At 38.2% G+C, this 20,304-nt stretch overlaps 1 pseudogene across 1 annotated transcript in view; it reads left to right on the plus strand.

Annotated features, from left to right (window-relative positions):
* Nucleotides 1-20,304, plus strand: part of LOC306644868 (oxysterol-binding protein-related protein 9-like) — a 63,997-nt pseudogene that overhangs the window by 41,375 nt on the left and 2,318 nt on the right. The window contains exon 2 of the transcript in view: nt 19,641-19,757. The product of the transcript in view is annotated as an oxysterol-binding protein-related protein 9-like (transcript). The remainder of the gene's footprint in view (nt 1-19,640; nt 19,758-20,304) is intronic.

Consider the following 20,304-nt stretch of genomic DNA (forward strand, 5'->3'; position numbering starts at 1 on the left):
TGCCCCTTTTAAATCAACATGCCCATTTTTATGGCTTTAAAAAATTTATTATTATTACATGTGATATCAGTTGAGGAGAGGAAACTTGATTCTTTTAACAGGTCCACTCTTTGCTAGGTGTTACACTGAATTCTCATAAGAGGTCTCACAGTACATTTCTAGATACTTGGTATATGTCTGGTAAAGAGTGAAAAGCTGACATCTCTTGTAGACTGAGAACCTGAAGTATTGTTATGCTTTTGGCTGTGTGTGTGTGTGTGTGTGTGTGTGTGTGATTAATGGGAAAGTGGGAGAGTCTGATGATAGCCTGATGATTTCTACATTGCCATAAACTTCAGTTCAGAGATGTGATAAATAAGGCAAGGTTGTTTCTCCCGTGTGTGAGTATGCAGAAGTGTGCGTACACTCATACACTCATGTGTTTAAGAGTAAATATGCACACACATATGGCAAAGATAAAGCCATAGTTGAGAGGAAAGGCCATAAAAATGCTGGCGTAAACCTAGGGAAGGAGCTTTGGGAATGTAGAAAAAGATGATTAGATGTTAGAGGATCCATGCTAAAAGTGGTGAAGTTTTTTTTTTTTCAATTTTTAAACTGGAAGAGGTTTTCTTGAACTGCTTTCTGTTTACAAACAGGAAAATGCCTAGGTGACATATTCCCGTCACATCGTCATCTAGTGGTAGAGCTAAAACTAGACCATGGCTTCCAAGTACTTTGCATTTTTATTATAGTCTTTGCATGGTTACCTGGTGAAAAGAGTCAGAGTTCACAGTCACAGATTTTAAGGCATGTGATTGATTGTAGCATGGGCAGATTGACATGGTATTATGGTTTAGATATGAAGTATTCCCTAAAAGCTCATGTGTGAGACAATGCAAAAGTTTAGAGGTGAAATGATTGGGTTATATGAGCCTTAACCTAATCAATGTTTTAATCCACTGATATGGATCAACTGGGTGAAAACTGTAGGTAGATGGAGTGTGGTGGGGGAGGTAGGTCACCGGGGATGTACCTTTGGGGTTTATATATTATCCCTTATGAATAGTTCTCTCCTTCCTTTCTTGTTGCCATGTTTTGAGCTACTTTTCCTCTGCCATGCCCATCTGCCATAATGTTCTGCCTCACTTTTGGCCCAGAGTTATGCTGATATCTCTGGACTGAGACCTCTGAAACCAAGAGACCCAAACAAACTTTCCTTCTTTACCTTGTTCTTGTCAAGTTTTTGGGTCACAGTGACAAAAATCTGACTAAAACATACAGGGAAAGGGTGAAGAGGTAGCACATTGATTCTAGCAAAAATCACCAGTCATCCACCAGAATTAAGTTTGGGAGACTGAAGAGTTTAGACGTGACTGAAGATAAAAAAGAGGTTCTTCTTGAATACATCAATCTTATGTCTGAATCCATACCAAGTGGGAGATCAAGACAAGATGGATTGATAGTAATTTTTCTAGTTGCTTTTTCTATGTCAGAAATAATCACATTGTAGTAGATAAGATAAGCCTTTCAAGGATTGAGAGTGTTCAGATGAGCTTACAGCTAAGCATGACCAAAGTATAAGAAAGGGGTTTGGGGTTTGGGGCACCAACACTTGAGTGAAAGAACCAATATTTATTTTGTGTTTTATCAGTGAGGGTTCCAGCAGGAAATAGATGGTACACTTAAAGTAGTTAACTGACAACTTAATAAAGGAACAATTTGCAGAGGTGTGGCCAAGACACAGGGGAAGCAGCCCTGATGTTGCCACTCCTTGGGGCTGGCAGCGTTGGGGACCTTAACACCCTAGGGCAGAGGGGTAAATGGTTGGAGGAGTCCTTGGAGGCTGGAGACAGTAGCTTCAGGTCTAAGAGGGGGTTACTGGCAGGAAATACACGTATAAAGATATGGCCAAATCATGTCAATTTGGCGGGAAAGGAGTCAGAGAAAGAAAACCCAACACAACCCTCATTTCAATGTTCTATAGCACTCTGATCTCTGAAAAATACCTCCCTTTAATTTATCAAACCTACAGGCATTGGAGTTCATAAATGCAGTCTATATAAATTAGCTCTCCAGGGTACAGAGCAGAGCAGAAGATGGTAAACATAAGATTTTCAGGACAGGGATCTTGAATGGTTGTGACACATTTTTTTACAAACTGCTTATTGATTTATTATTAAAATAGATCAGCTCCTTCAATGGTAAGGTCTGAATGCTTCTCCCTGCATACCCACCCAAATTCATGAGCTGAAACCTGATCCCCAACATAATGATACTGAAACGTAAGGTTTTAGGAAGTGATAAGATCATAAAATATTGTGGAATTGTTGTTTTGAAAGTGTGGGTTTCAGTGAGTGGAGGCCAAAGAGCTCTTTAGAAACATTTTATGTAATACAAGGCCAAATACTGTTTCATTCTTTGTGAGTTCAGCAAAATATTTTATCAGCTCACCTCAGGGTTTTGAGACTTTTTAACAGGTAATTGACCTTGTAAGTTCCTAATTAATAAATTAGAATGAAAATTAATTAATATACACTAAGAAATACAACTGTCAAATGAATATAAATGCTTATTTGGACTTCTGATAGAGATGATATCATTGATGATGATATTGATGCTGATATTAGTCAATAGTTATTGAGTCCTTAATTTGGGTATAGGAGAGCTTTACATATCAGTGAACCAGTGGGTAGGTCCCTATTTTATATGTGAGAAAATGGACCTGGAGGCTAAGTAAGTTGTCTGAGATCACTGCTATGGTTTCAGTTATGCCCCTCAAAGTTTAATGCCAAACTTAATGCCAAATTCATATGTGAATGTTCTTTAGAGGTGGGGTTTTTGGTAGGCAATTAGGATTAGTTGAGGTCATGAGGGTAGGGGCCTCCTTAATGGGATGAATGGCCTTACAAGAAGAAGAAAAGAGTCTGAGGTTGTTCTTTCTTGCCATGTGATGCCCTCTACAATGTTATTGTAGAAAAAGAAGATGCATGCCAAGCAGATACCAGTGCTTTTATGTTCTTTAACTCACCAGCCTCCAGAATTTTGAGTCAAAGAAACTTCTATTCTTTATAGGTTTTCAGGTATCAGGTATTTTGCTATAGCAACAGAAAATGGACTAAGAGGGACAGAGCTAGTAATTGAGGGAGTCAACACTATTAGTTCTAAACATGATTATTTGATAAATTAAGCGATGAACTGGAAGGCTTATTACAGAACAAAATAAACCTTGGCCTGAGTTTTCTCCCCCATAAAATGGAGTTAACAGTACAACAAATCTCAGAATAAATAAATGATTAATGCAGGTAAAATACTTAAGACAAGAACTGACACATTATTAAGTAAGGAAAGCAGTTTAGTAGGACAATTAAGAACATAGGTTGCTAGGATTCAAATCCCAGCTCCGCCACTTACTAAATAGTGTAGCTTTCACAACTTAATCTCTCTAGGCCTTGGTTTTCTCCTCTGAAAATGGGGATAATAGTATTAATTAATTCATAGTGTTGTATGTGTATTAAATGAGAATATTTGTAAAGCTCTTAGAAGAGTGCCTGTTAAATAAAAGTTAGCTTTTGTTATGTGAAGCAAGACATCAATTTCCTGCTACAATTTTGAAGCACATTGAAAAACTCATATTCCTTCTTTTTTCTCCTTTGATACTTATTATAGCATTGCCTTCTGCAAATTCATTACCTTCTGAATGATACTTCAAAATTCCTCATGTTACAGTTTATTTTAAAATCGAGGCACTCTGGTTTCTTAGATGATGTAATAGATGCTGTGAAAAGTGTCCAGATTCCTTCTCAAAAACCAAGAAACTCATTCCTTTAGCTCCCAGGAGTCCTGACTGCTGAGGTCTTGTGTTTGACTTCTGGGAATTACCTTGGCCAGAGGGAGCTGTCTTACTCAAGGTCACATACTTCCCTGAGGAAAGCCAACATCCATCCATAGACTAGTCCAAGTGAGTGTAGGGGGCCTGGGCCACATGCCTCAACTAGGGAAACCTCTGAAGAACCATTTCAGCTTCAGAGTCTCCCAAGATCAGACCTCAGTTGCAAATGAATCACAGCTTTATTTCTTATGCCCAGACCTATTTCCCTTGCTCCCACACAGGTGTTGTTCTCAAGACTCCCCCAACCCCCACGAACTTCCTCCACTCGAATCTTCATATTAGAGTCCATTTCCAGGGAACCTGACTTAAGATTTATGATGGTTGGTACCAGGAACTGTCTTAGGAAGTAGATTCCAAAGTGGGATTCTGGAACTGGCTCTCCAGTCAGCTGGCTGTGAATGAGTTCCATTCAGTGGTGGTAGATGAAGCATTGACAAATCCTGGCATGTGGTTGTGGAGCAATTGCTGAAATTTTTTACTAGTGTTGAACTTGGATGAGACACAGATGGAAGGCAATGCACCTCTGGGTACAGTATTTCAAGTTCCTAAGAGATTCATGTAGTAGTTATAAGGACTAGGGAATTATATGACTCTTACTAGGACCCACTAAAGTATTTGGAAATGATAATGATAGGCCAAGAATGATTACTTACCAGTTTAGTTCTAATGGTGAAAGCCAGAAAGTTCATGGCACCATATAAAGAGCCCCTCATCTTCTGCCTGTGGAGAACAGTAAAAGCAGATGATCTAGACTTCATTCTCAATTGTAAGGGTAGCAGAACCCAAGAAAGGCCAAAGTCTGCACCCTGGCTGATCTGCGGTGCCAAGGCTAGGACTCTAAAGGGAAAAAGTGTGACCTCAAGTTTCAGCATGGTGCCAATATTAGGAAATGTTGTGTCCTTGGTTTTCTCCCTGAGCTTTGCAGGCCCACTCCTTCCTGTAATAGGCTAGCACTCCTTCCTTTTTGAAGAAGATGCAGAAGTATTTGTCTTAGGTGACAATGCATAGCCCTTTCGAGATTTACCTTCACCATCTTCCTGGCCAGTAGACCTGTGATTAGGGTCAGGTTACAGCATAACCCAGCAGGGAAAGTGCTCTGTGCTCAGGGAGGAAAGGAACTACACCTCAAAAACTACAAGGTTAGCCAACTTATACGAGTGGGAGCCAGGAAAGTATGGCTCCTGTGGGTGTAGAATAAAGAGTGTGTGTGTGGTGGGGGAACTATGAGGGGATATGGTTCATTGACATGGGATCATTTTTATATGATATAGGATGTAACATCTGGAAAGGACCCAAGAGTTTGATGCATGTTAATGCAGCTAGAATTGCTCTTAAAACTCGGAGACAGCGATGTTCCACACTGCATGGCATACAAATGCCAACATCACTATGACAAATGGACAGAAGAATTAAAACATTCAGAGGAGTGGGAATGCTGGGGTGGAAATACTACATAAGTCTGAAAAATCCATCTGCCAATAATATTCTGCATGAGAATTTACAGGATTCTTCAGTTACCAAAGTGATAAAGAATACACTAGTGAGAGAAACCACAGTTAAGAAGTTTGTGTGTTAGCTGTCCTCTGAGGCAGGGCTGATGGAAGGGGTGTTGTAACAGAATTGGATTCTAATTAATGGGGTTGCTAGGAGCCTGCTGTAGGCCCAGTGGTGGCTCATGCAAGGTATGGCCACTTAGAGTAATGCACAGGAAGTAGTAATGACCCCAGGGAAGCCTGACCATGAAAAGCTGTGGTGATAATTAATATAAAACAGTCTCCAGGGGTAAAATAGAAGAGCAGCCAAAGACAGCATTACCTAAAGAATCAAAGATAGATGTTCAGGATTGCAAGGGCAGCTGAAGAACACTCACATTATTTCCAAGGACTGTGTGCTAAGAGTTTTTGCAAGGAGGAGGTCCAGTTGGAGACCTCTTAATGTACCATGTGTCTCAGTAAAAAGTCACAATTGCCAGCCTTGCTTCAAGACCCAAGATAGTTTTAGAGTTGAAACTTAGTGACTGAAGGAGAGACTGAGCATTCAGGAAGAAGGACCTTTCAATGCTAAGACAAGTGTGAACATTAATTATGCTCTTAGTCATTCACCAAAACCACTGATTTGGCAAATAGTTCCTTATATGTCCCAGAGAGGAAAGAAGGACAGAGGCAGTTTTCATTGCATGGAAAGGCAAACCAAATACATTCATGATCTTGCCACCATAGACCTGTGAATGTTTAGTTGGGAAATTATGCATTGGGGAAAGGGTATAAACTGAATATTTTGAGGACTGTTAGACACATAGTATAAGTTGACATTGATTTCTAGGCACCCCCTAAATATCATCATTACCCTGCTATTAAAATAGGGATAGATGGGGGCTAGGTTCTAAGTGAGATATTGTCAAGGTTTGCTCCAAAGTCTCATTAATGATCATTTTCTTGTTCCTAAATGTATAATTGGAATGAAAACTGGTGGTAGTAGGAAGAACTCCCACATTAGTTGCATGGACTTTGGGGTAAAAGCCTTTATAATGAGGAAGATCATTTGGATGTCACTGAATCTGCCATATGCCTGCTATTGAGGGTAGTAAATAAAAATAATAATACATTCAACTGGAATTACAGCAATTAGAGCCAATCTTAAAGTCCTGATTAATGGAGGAATGGTGATTTCTTCCATATTTCCAATTAAATCATTACTCTGACACTTAAAAAACCTAAATAATCCTGAATAATGGTAGTGGATTTCCATATACTGAATCAAGTGGTAGTTCCTTGCATCTGCAGTGTCCAATATGGTAACCTTTACAATGAATATGTCCTCAGGTGCATGGTATGTGCCCAGTGATTTGACAAATAGTCTTTTATGTCCCTGTGAAGAAAGAAGGCCAGATGTAGTTTTCATTCATATGGAATGGTAAACCAAATACATTCATCATCTTGCCCCAAAACTGTTTATACTGTCTCATCATCTGTCATAGTGCAGTCTAAAAGGAACTATACTCATTTGGACACTCTATAGAATCTCATGTTGGCCCACAATATTAATGGCATCTTATTATTTAAACCAGAGGAGAAAATATGAAGAATGCATGATTTGAATGTTGTCTGTAAACCTGAAGTTTCATGTGTTGGAAACTTGTTCTCAGTGTGGCAGTGGAATGTAGTGAACCTTTAAGAAATATGTCTAGTGTGAAGTCCTTATGTCATTTGAGACATGCCAAAGGAAGGGATCTTGGGACCTAAGTCTCTCTGGCTTTCTGTTTGAGATGCAATCTATATCTCAAGGATGCATCCCCACCAAGAGGGGGCCCTTCCCAAGAGCCTGTGCAATGCTATTTGGACTTTTAGCTTCCAAACCTATGTGCTAAATAAACTTCTTTTATTTATAAAGAAAGCTTGCCTCAAAAATTTTGCTATAGTGATGACTGACTAGTATATGTGGAAGGAGATGTGACCTGATATAAGAATCTATGTAGACTTATGACATATGGTTAGTTAGTGGTTTGCCAAGAGCTCAGAGGAATATTAGAGACAAGGTTGTTTGGAAAATAACAACTCTTTGAGAATAGGCATGAAATTCGAGGGTCTTTCTATCACTTCAAGGATACAGAGAACAACCTTCAAGGAAGAGGTGCTGCACAGAATGATTTGATGTCAATGTCAGCCAGAGTGTCACTGGCAACTGTATTGTTGCCACAAACGGCTCCCAAGCAAATATCCATGATGACAGGGATGGGAAGCCCAGCCGTTTGGACACCACTCATCAATTTGTTGCTGCAGAATGTTTAACCTACCAATCTGTCCAACCTGCTGTCCTGATATGGTGCCATCCCTCAAAACAAGCCAGCCCCTGTAGACCTCTTTCACTTTGAAATGGGGAGTATTCAACTTAGCTGGAATTGATATGATTCCAGGTATGAGAATTGCCTTTCCTGATGCCAGGGTATGGACACCACTACCTGATGCTGATAGAGCATTCCATTCACTGAAACAGGATGCCATGAAATATTGCTTCAGATATGGAACTCACATATATCAAAAGAGGTGTGGCAGAGATCACTTGGCCATAGGATCCTCCAGTCCTGTATGATTTACCACTCAGATTGGAAGTGGGGACAATTTACATGGGATCCTTGTTTTCAGAGATCAGCATGTGAGGAAATGAGTTATTATCCAAACAGGAGTAATTGATCCTGATCTTTAGGAAAAGATAGAGCTGTGCTTATACAATGAAGGCAGGTAAGAGTACAGTTGGCACCTAGGTGCTCTGGTGGGGATGTTTCTTGTTCTTCCCTATATAATTTTGATAGTGACTGGACAAGTATAGTTGCTATATTCTGAAAGTGGCATGTTAATCAGGGAAAGGGCCTGGTTTTCCACTTGGCCAGCCACCAAAACCTGTGGAAATGCTAGCACAGAGCAGGAGGAAAACAGAATGGATAGTAGAAGAATGGAATATGTGAATACCAGGTGTGTTTTCATGGCCATCTGCAACAAAAGTTTCATTTGTCTCAAAAACTGTCTTCCTAAAAGTTTCCTTAGTAAAGACACAAATCAGAGAGTTATCCTGTGGGATTCTTTCCTGAGAGAAGGAACTCACTATATGAGGAAAGTGGTTTGTGAAAGCAAGACCTGAACTCAAATAACTCTGTGGAACATCCAGGTCCCACTTTAAGAGAAAGATACTTATTTCCCCAGGTGTCACGAGTGATGGTTGCTAACTGCTCAAAGCTGAGTTCCTTCTGGGGAAACCTCCTTAGAATAAAGCCATCTTACTCCAGTTTATATGCTCCCTCTCTCTCTGTGCATTCAATGACTGGCTAAGGCATGGAGACAGATGTCTGGCTCCTCTGTCTCAATTTGGAACACCTCTGATGGACCATTCCACCTTCTGAGCCTCCTATGGAATTGGGAGAGGCTTGTACTCCTGCACCATTGTCTAATTTTCCTTTTGCTCAGTCATGATTCCTCTATACCCTCAAAAAGGTTATTCCTAATTAATTCCCTTTGTGCAAATCTCCATCTCAAATCTGATTCCTGTGAAACCCCAACTACAACAGATGGATGATATCTGAATCAAGTCAAGGGATGCACACTGCTCTAGGTTATTGTGGATTGAGTTTTGTTAATTTCATTTTTTAATAGAGGGACTTTTCCCTGATAATGTCATTGGATTTTAAATGTACACCATCTGCATTATAGTATCTCTCTATCCCCTTAATGCCCATGAATTAAAGATAAATCATTTTAATTCCCAGCTGCAGGAAAAGTTCACTGAGGAAGACATCTTGGTGTGGATTTGTATTTTTCCATGGGCTTACTAGGTGGCCATGCCAGCTGTGTTTTTCAGCTGCTTTGAGTTGGCCCAAATTGTCATTGCTCTCTGGATGCTGTTAGAGAAAAATCTGATTCATAGCTGTGTGCCTATTTTACTGACTACACATTTCCTCCCAGATTGTTTCATTCAGCTCTTGAATCATGAGTATGAATCAGATATGAAGCCTCATTAACAGATAGAAAAATGGACCCTCATCCAGTTGAATATCCCATCAGTGAAACTAGCTAGCAAGTCCAGATCTAACTCCTAAATTCCAGATTCAAAGTCAAATGCTGTCTGCAAGTCATGTATTGCCTTCTCCCTTCTCCCCTTCATAAGATAGCCACTTCATGGGTGTGGATTTATATCTAGGGTCTGGATCATGCCTGGGTGACTCTCTATAGTAAGCAATCACCTACAATAAAGTAGAGTCTCTTGAAAGCTCTTGAGACACTCCACATCCCTCTTCTAACTGACATGAATTTTCTCTAAGTTATAGATGTTGTTTTCTCTCTCTCTCTTTTTTTTTTTCTTTTTTGGTGAGCATCTAAATCCTGGTTGGGGAGTTGCATCTCTGTACTGACTAAACTTTTCACTTTTAGATGAGGATATTCCTAAAATGCTCCTTTATGAGCAGTCATAAATCTGAGAGGAGAAGCTGGGTAAGTACTTTCACTGTTCCTTGTTGGTTTGCCTGCTTGTTTGTTTTCTCCTATAGTTAGTATTATCTGGAAAGTCACCACAGTTAGCCACAATGTGAACTTGCAGTCCTTGACTGGGAAAAGGTTTTTTGACCATGTCTGATACTGAAAAGTAATATTCAGGAAATGAGTACAGAAGAACTGTTATTCCATGTAATAAAAAAGAAATAATAAGACTCCCAAGAGAAAAAGTAGTTTTGTGACTGATGGACACTGGTCATTATAGACTGAACGCTCAAATAAAAATACCTTCAAATCTTGAAGAGTGGGTTTCTATATTTTAAATGTGGATTCCAACTTTTCAAATGGGACCATTTCCAACTGACCTCTATAGTTTAAAGGGTAGAGCTAAAGAGCAATCAAAGGCACTTGTGAGGTAGAGGAAATGAAATGAGACTGGCTAGAGAAATGACAAAATATGCCTTCTGGAGTTTTGCATTTGAAACAAAACAACCTCAGGCATCCATGTAAGAATATGCACTAGCAAATGTGTTGTGTCCAACTATGTTCGATGGTGAATTATCATCAGTGTCATTGGTTCAATCTAGAGGGCTCAAGAGGACTTGTAATGAAGCTGGCTCTTTAGAAGATGATACAGGGCAAAAGTCTGGAAATTCCATGTGATTATTTACTTACAAAAAACCTACCACACCTATGAATTTTTTAAAGAAAGAAGTCACTTTGCCATACAACATCCCCTCCGTGCAAGTCAATTCATTTGGCTGGTGGAACTAAATTCAAGAAAGCAGTTGATGAGACTGATCTCACCAGGATAACTGATCCCCTGGCCATTCTTCAAAACACATTTAGAAAAGCAGAGTGATTTTTGCCATTTGTCCAGAGTGTGTGGTTATTTTTTGTGACTTCCAACAAAGGAGATATGATGGAGTAATAGCTCTTGTTAATTCTACACATGGATGTCAGCTCAATGTTCTTAAAGTATTTGAAAATTCTATCCATATGCATTACTGCAGCCTGATTTGTTATAAATAGCATAAAAACCAAAAACCAAATGCCTTTTCCTTGTTGTCACATTTATTGTATCTTTACTTAAGCACAGGCAACTTTAAAAAAACTCCTTTCGGCATGATTTCCTTGTTTTCTTATTTCTATTTGTGATTTCTTTCCTTTTGGAATGTTTTAGGTTTAAATAAATAGTTTTAAAACTAACTTATTACCTAAACTAAAAACATCTTCTAAATAAACAGGCAGCTTTTGAGTATTACTAAACATTTAAACAATCACTAAAATATACACTTATGGAATCATTTTACTTATTAAAATAAATTAGAATGGGGCTACGTCTGAGAACTCCCTGAGCAGACAATGCCAGTGAGACCTCATCAGTGATCTTCACCTTGCTTGATTTGCAAACATTAGCAAAACTTAACTTGAGTGATTTTTTGTAAATGCTTCTATTATAGAAAAACAGACTCAATCAATCAGAAACAGTCAACCATCTAGTGACTCCTCAATGGAATAGACCCAGTCAATAAGGTAACTATCTGACTGTAACCAATCAAATGTTTTCTTTATCTCTGCGTTCATACTATAAAAGACTCCCCCTTGTATCCCATAAACCCCTTCTGGTTTGGAGCTGCTTAATTCATGAATTGTTTACTGAAATAAGGTCTCAGTTTACCTTTTTAATAAACTCAATATATGTCGAGTGACTACTGTGGTTCAGGTGTGTTCTGGGTGATGGGGGGCAGCCTAAGGTAAGAAAAGTGCCGGGAATACAGTGGGAACTTAAAAATTGTTCAACTGCTCTGAACATTGGGTTCAGACTTTGCCACTACCGTGGGAGCTGTTGGAAAAGACTAGGACTGTTGAGGAACTGTAACCCTGTGTTCAGTGTTTCATTTAATTGGGACTTGACTTTAAAGTTGCATTTTAAAAGTTTAAGTAGAAATCCATGTATTTAAAACATCTTGAGTAATATGAAAAAATGTACCTTCTTAAACTCTTGTTGACCTAATTTCCTAAAAATAATTTCCTGGTCCAAAACTGGTGGCTAATTAAGAATGATAAAAATGTGTAAAAACCATTGATTTTGGCTGTAAGCAACAGAAACCCATGCCAAAATACTGGAGAAATAGGTGATTTATTATAAGGAAATATGAGATTTCTGAGGAAATCCAAAGAGATAATACAGCTGGATTTGAAGGACTCACTGTTAGGATTCATTCTCTATCAGTCATTTCTTCCCTTCATTCTCTACATTTTGTCTCCTTTCAGACTGGCATTCCCTACTTTTCCAGGTCGTGGTGAGAACCATGGTTATTGAAAAGTCTCCAGTTAGGTTTTTACAAGGCCCTCCAGTATTGATGGAGAATACACACAGTGTAAAACTTGCAATGCTCTGACCTGGATTGAGTCATGGATTACCCTAGACCAATCAACTGAGGCTGTGTGGTGGGGTGACATTATAAGATCTAGACTATCAGAAGCCCAACCATGTGGGCGGTTAAACGATGAGAAGGCAGTTCTCAAGAAAGGGCGACTGGAGGGTCTTTGGATGAAACTGTACAGTCAAAAAGAGTAGATGTCTATGAAAAGTAATACCAGTTTGTATATTTATTGCAGAAACATTTTTTAACAATTATTATATGAAGAATTTTGGCAATAAACTAGGTCTGGCAAGCTCTCTTCTATGGGCCAAATCTGGCCCCTGGCCTGTTTTTGTAATCATTCTTGAGTGACATTTAAAAATGATTGTTTAAAAAATGCAAGAGAAATCATATGTAGCCAACAAAACTTAAAATATGTATTATCTGCTCTTTACAGCAAGTTTGCTGACTTTGCTCTCTGGCATTCTGGATGAGCACGCAAGCCCTGCCTCTGGTTCCCTGGGTTATCACTGTGGCGGATTCTTCTAGGAGATATAAGGCACTTTACAAAATCTGTGCCTCTGTTTAATCACTCATAAAATGGAAATAACAATAATGCCTATTTTATGGAGTTGTCATGCATAGTAAATTGATGAATACACGTGAATAATTTATAATAATGCCTGCTAGTAGTTAAGTATGTTGAATATGTCAATCACAGATTCTAGACATATTTATATGTATAATAATGTAAAAAATATTCACATATAATAGTCCACGTTTATACTTATCAATGAATATGTGAATAACTATTACATATGAATAAATACATATATAAATATATTCATATATACGTTTCCCATACATATATGAGTATTATATGTTGTCATTTTAATTGTCCATGAAATGATACTTGGAGAATACTGTTGGGAGAAAGTCCATGATGCAATGATTTGGGAAATAATTTTTTAAAAGAAAATATATACACATACATGCACATATATATATATATACACACACACACATACACACATACATAGTTATATACATACATATACGTGTTTTGAAGCAGGACATAGCTATATTTAGATGTGGTTAGATTTAAAACCAATAGCTCATAGCAAACCAAATGATGTGACTATGACATTGTCCTAACAGTTATTCCCTCTTTCAAATGGAAAATTTATTTTCTAACACTCAATGGGAACATTCCTGTTGTGGCAATACAAACGTTTCAAAATTGAGTTTACAACATTTATGAAATTCCACAGATGCCTCTTAGAATGTTCATAGTTCTCAGTCAACATCATAGCAAAATGTAAGTATCTGAGTATGGATCATAGTCTACATGAATGCAATGATCTACTATGTATACCTGTGTTCTATCTGGAAACGGTTCCCTCTTGATCTCTCCCCTCTCTCTTTCACATTCTGTCTCTTCCTTTCTCAAATTTACATAAATCTGGGTACACACTCCACACAACATGTAAGAGAAAAATTTAGAGGCACAATCTGTATTTATCTGTAGCCATATTTTATATCACATACTGTCTAAAAATCACCCTTGTAATATTTTTATTGGAAATAAAATCTAGGGGTGAAAAAATATATCTTGCTGACTTTATGGTACTTCATTTAACACATACAGTATAAATGCCCATTTGGAAAAGATCTTTCTGAAAAAGGGGTTATCTCATCAATCAAGCACTTCCTGTGTGTGTATTGTAAATAATAAATGTATGCCACATGTGTAGCTGGAAGAATGTTGGATAAAACTCTATAGGCGTGTGGAGGAAATACAGCTAAAATAACTTCAACCAACCTAGTTCATTCTACTCAGCAAAATCTGGGCAAGCCAAATTCATCAATATTGATTTCAGGTTTCATCAGCAGGGATTTTTTGAAATAAGATTCTTTTCGTTACATTTTCCATTTGACATTTCTCATTAGACTCAAAGCTTTCACTGTGTATGTGTCTTTTCATGTAATTCAAAACTGAGTTCATCAAGAAACCTTCCCAACAGAAAGGAACAGTAGACTTGTTTTCTGCTTGAAAAAATAAATTTGTGTGTTTTGACAGTCTTAATATGTCAATTCAGAATCCCTGCTTCTTCTTTATCCTGTTTTTGGAATAAAGATATATATATATATATATATATATATATATATATATATAGTAAAGATATATATGTTTTAAAATATTTATAATATAATGTTTTCTATGGATATATATTATATATATTTCATCACAGTTGCTTATCAGAGCAATATTGGGATCTTATCAAGTACCTTTTGGAGGAATGGTTCTGCTAGCTTTTTAAAAAAATATATGTTCTAATTTTACATGACAGTAGAATGCATTTTGACACATCATACATGAATGGCATATAACTTATTCTTCTGGTTGTACATGATGTAGAATCACATCAGTCATGTAATCATATAAGTAATATGGTAATAATATCCCATTCATTCTACTATTCTTCCTCCCATCCCCTTTCTCCTCCCTTCACTCCACTCTGCCTAATCGAAAGTTCCTCCATTCTTCCCTAGGATGCCCCGTCCCATTACGAATCAGCATCTGGCTATTAGAGAGAATATCGGCCTATTTTTGGGGGGGTTGGCTTATTTCTCTTAGTGTGATATTCTCCAGTTCCATCCATTTACCTGCAAATAACATAATTTTGTTCTTCTTTAAGGCTGAGTAATATTCCATTTGTATATATACCATATTTTCTTTATTCATCTGTTGAAAGGCATCAAGTTTGGTTCCATAGTTTAGCTATTGTGAATTGAGCTGCTATAAACATGAAGTGGCTATGTCACTATAGTATGCTGATTTTAAGTCCTTTGGGTATAGGCCAAGGAGTGTGATAACTGGGTCAAATGGTGGTTCCATTCCACATTTTCTGAGGATTCTCCATACTGCTTTCCATAATAGCTGCACCAAATTGCTGTCCCACTAGCAATGTATGAGTGTACCCTTTTCTCCACATCCTTGCCAACATTTATTGTTACTTGTATTCTTAATAATTCCCATTGTGATTGGAGTGAGATGAAATCTCAGCGTATTCTTGATTTGCATTTCTTTAAACATTAGAGATGCTGAACATGTTTTTCATATATTTGTTGATCAATTGTATTTCTTCTTTTGTGAGATGTCTGTTCATTTCCTTTCTGCTAGATTTTCAGTGGACCAGAATGCATTAGCTAGGACTTTTGAGTGAGTAAGTGCATTCTGTGTAATGACTGGGGACTTCCAATCTGTTAATGACTCTCCATGTCCATGGATGAAGAACAAATCAAAAAGTACTCTTATGTGTGGGGACGAGTACAGAGCATCAGGTTGTGTGTGTTCCTCTTCTTGTAAGTCTCCATTGCTGTTGGATTTATACCCAGAATAAGTCTAAGAGAAGAAATGGTGTGGTAAACCAAGAGACTTAACTCCTTAAAGTACATGAATCTTTTAAAAATGTGCTTGATTTTGCAGTTGAAGGTTCACAGTCCTTCAACCCCTTTGTGAACAGGTTTGTTGAACACTGATCCTCCATGGATCTAGGGGCAGGCACTTGATTCAAACCAGGCCAGCTAGATTCTTCTCCTGAAAATCCGATGCATGGACTGGGATTGTCAGGAGCCTAGGGCTCCTTGGAGCCGAGTTAGGAGTAAATTAGTTCCTTAGAACTGTGCCAGCTGTGGAGACGCTAGAGATGTCTTAGTGTCTGTCTTTCTCAATTCCTTTGGTTCCAGTAAATTACTACTCTTCTCCTTAAGTTAATTTGAATTGATTTCTGTTGCTTGCAACCAAAGCATCAGTAGCATATGCAAGATACATAAGTGCAAGATTACCATACATAAAATCACATACAAGATAACCAGTTTTTAATTTTAATGTGTATGTGTTGAGAATGCAAAGGATGGGTGACTGGGAAATACTGATAAATACTGAAAATTTGTGGTATAGTACATAGAACTGGATCTAGTAGCTTTGGAGAAATGTGGCAATCATAATAATTTGAAGGTATCATTTGCTGAGATTTATGATTTTCTTCATGTAAACTGGAGAAAATTCAGTTCTGTAGCTCCTTGACATTCCTAAATAATTTTTAAAAAAGTTATTACTGAAACATAAAAACATAAATATTATATATATTTGTGGAGTATCATGTGATATTTGGGTACAAGTATACATTGTATAATGATCAAATCAAGGTAAGCATGTGCATTTCTTCAAAATTCCAGATCATTCTGATCAGTAATCTCAACTCTTCTGCTGTGATGATTCCCTGTTCTGCATGAAGGTGCAGAACTTTCCTTGTGTTCAGGAAGCGGGACAGTGTGGGGAAGGACCAAAACTAGGCTAACTCTCATGCAGCCATCAGGAAAACCTTGGGTATGTTCTCAAGGGTTTTGCTTTCCAAAAGGAAATATCCATTTCCTTCACTTCTATTTATGAGATGTGATTGTATGAAGTATTCTGATGCTAAGGTTTGTATCTTATTCTTACGTTTCCTTATGCCAAATGGTTCTTGGCACACTGTGGGTATAAATTGGGAGTTTGTTGGACAAATCCAAGTTTGTTGGAGTGTATATGAAAATACAAATCATCACACTTCAATTTATATATTACTGGAGGTCCTGAAAGCTTTATGAAAACAGAATTCATGTTTGTTGAATCAGAATTTAAATATATTAATGTCAGGTGTTACTTAAAAGAGTTTCATATGAATTATTTTGTGTTAGAAACAATGATCTCCAACTTAGACTGCTGAGAGTATGAGTTGCCATGCAACAAATTTGCTTAAGCCAAGGTACAAGGGGAAAACACTTCTCACTATAAACAATGAAACTTATCTGAATGTGATTGTAGACCTCAGCTTTTTGCCTGCCAAAAATTAAAGTAGGAAATTCAGAATAGCAGGGGAGGGTGGGGAGGGAGGGAAAAGACTCATCCAGCATGGGAATATCTCACAGGGATTTATTGATCAGTTAACAACCTCTATCACAAGCCAGATGGGAAGAATGCCAGAGTTTCTTTTATTTTTCATCTTATATATTTGTAGATATGCATGACATGTTTCATAAAAAGGTTTTAAATCTTAAAGCAAAATGATCTTACATTAGATCATGGGTATTTTTGACATGTAAAATATAGCTGCCACCCTTAGTTTTATTTATCAGATTTGACTAGGACATCTTTTTCTAAAATTGGATTCTTATTTATTGGATTTTCTTTCAGAATAAAAATAAATGTCTTAATTGTGATATAAAGTTTTCCCTTTGAATCCCTTCTAAAAAATGAAGGCATCTTTTGAATGTATTCTCCCTTTAAAATATTTTAGAATTCATTTCAGTTTCTTTAATAATAAAAGACTTATTTGACTATAGGGTTTAATAACTCCACTGGATGGATATTTTGATGGGGCATTTTGATTACAATGTTATTCAATGAGATTAAAAACAGAAAGTTATTTTTTACCCCTTAAATGGAAATGTTGCCTATTTCCACAGAACTTTCAGAATGGACACTTTCCCACCCTCTAGGAACATGAACTTTTGAAGCCCTTTTACACGGAGAACACCCACTCCTTTTATTCAGTTTTTTAAAAGACCTGGACTTCATGCCTGAAACCAATCAATGACCTCTTTTTGTGAAGGGATGAGACACCCAGAGGGATGGGGCCACACAGTCTGCTGTGACCTGGAGATCGCTCTGACACATTGAGAGTCAGTGTAGAGACAGACCTTGTTGCTTTTGAAAGATGGTAAGCAGAAGGTTCACAGATGCCTGGGCAGAGTTTGGATAACCTTCCATACTCCCGTGCTAACACTCAACTTAAGATAAAAGGTGGACCTTTGCAAGAATCATTTTATCATCTGCACATTTAATAAGTGTATTAATTTCCCAGTGATACCACAATGACAGTGTACCACAAACTGGGCAGCTTAAATAACAGAAATTAGTCCTCACAGTGCCAGAGACTGGAAGGCAAAATCAAGGTGTCAGTAGGAAAATATTTTATATTTTTCTGTTTATTTCTGGTGTCACAGGCAATCATTAGCTTTCAGCTGCCCAACTCCAACATCTGTGTCATGTAACATTCTCCTCTGTCTCCACATTGTCTTGGTACAGAGATATCAGTCAGATTGATGGCTTACCTTTCTCCAGCATGATCTCATTTTAACTCATCACATTTGCAGGGACTGTATTTGTAAGTAGGGTATCATTTTGAGATATTGGGGATTAGGATAACATTTTGTTGAGGAATATAATTCAATCTGTAAAACTAATTGTTTGAAATAATAATTTTAAAGAGAAATGTCTCTATTATTTTTTTTTCTAATTATGGGAGGAGACTTGCTTGATGAATACCCTGGAGTCTAGGAGAAGTATCTCCCTCTGATGTACTTTGGAAATTTCCTGATGGGAGAGAGGAGTTTGTTAATGCACTGCATGTACCTGCCCCAAGTTAAACCCATCTTCCTGGAATTTTAGACATTGGCATTGTACAGAACATTAGAGGACATTCAGTCCTGGGTTTTTGATTCTTATTGCTAGATGCTGAGTCTCTTATCAGGCGAGTTATTATGCACAGGAAGGCTGGGTGACTTTCCTTGATGTGGTGGTGAGAGGGGAAGAGCCCTTTCACATCCAACCTCTCCCTGCAAAACTTGAGGCACATCCATAATCCTAGCATCAGAATTAGCCAAAGAGTTTGTTTGTAATTTAAATGAATGGGTCCTCTTCCCTCCCTGACCAGCTGAATCAGAATCACGGGGGTAGGAATCCGGATTGTGAATAAGTTTCCCAGGTGATTCTTTATGCTAAGTAAGGTTTAACAACCTGTTTCTTAAGAACTTTATGGAGCATAATTGGAAAACCTCTGACCTAGTCCATATTTGAAAATGAAGAAATTGAAAGCCAGACAGAGGAAGATAGTCAGGCAGAAAAGGCTGGCAAGGAGCAGAGTCTGCCTCTGCCCTGTACTCCAGCTCCTGGTATCCCCTGGCCTCCAGCCTCTTTGCAATGCCAGAGGCAGCTCTGTATTTTGTAGCAGAGTCCGGGAGAAAGTGCACCTTTGAACTCTTCCAGAATGTTTCCCTCACATTACTTTTCAATTAAAGGTATTTATTTCCTTATTTTGAAGGTGAAAAATAAATCCATTACTCATGTTTTCACCTAATAGAACACCATATTCCCAAGGGTCAGCATTTAGACAACTTGTAAAAATGGATCTCCAAAAGCTAATGGTTTCGACGGGGAGGTGAGGATTTGGGTTCTAAGTTTTTTTCTTTTAAACTAATGGCTCAATAACAGGACTAAAGTCATTTGGGACTGAAAGGAATTTCCAATGATGAAGGAGTATCTTAATAAGAAATGAGTGGGATAGTGCTGTAACCCCGAAATCTTGGCGCTTTTAGCCTCGTAAACCTGCCGAAGTTCGTGAAAACAGCCTTTGTGCCTTGTCTGGCACCACATGTGAGAAGGATTCCAGATTTCTTGTGAACCCTAGTGGCTGGGGTGATGGATCCCATCGTGTGAGGTGACACACACCAGATCTTGGAACTGCCTGTAAGTGCATTTCCCCCTTAGTGTTCGGCGTTGAACCCGGGGCAGGCAAAGTGAAGGTAACTTTTCCTTCCTGCCCCCATTGGTTGGTTGGTAAAGGCATGGTTGGGAGTGGATTAGGGTAGGGGAGCCCATTTCCATTAAATGCGGATGTAACTTGAGTTTACAATAGAAGGTAGAAGTATGACAGGGGCCTCAAACCTTATTATTTTAAACAAATGGGATCCTCACTTCTCAAGTCTCACTGGGTTGTGTTCATGCTGATGTGGCAACTATTCAATTAGCCAGTGTTTTCATGCTGGGTTTGTTCTTCCAGGCTGTATCTAGGTCGCCAGTCCCATTTGCATCCTTGGCTTGTAAAAGAGTGACCCCAGAATCTCCCAAAAGAGGTCAATTCTTTTGAGATTCAGTGTTGTAGGGGACTCGGAAACTGTGTCTTGGGTCCAAAGAAGCTGTGACCATCATGGCGTACATGTTTGAGTTGGGGAGAGAAGATTCCTTTTGACTTACAGAGAC

The sequence above is a fragment of the Sciurus vulgaris genome, assembly GCF_902686455.1.
Source record: "Sciurus vulgaris genome assembly, chromosome: 15".
NCBI classification, from domain to species: Eukaryota; Metazoa; Chordata; class Mammalia; order Rodentia; family Sciuridae; genus Sciurus; species Sciurus vulgaris.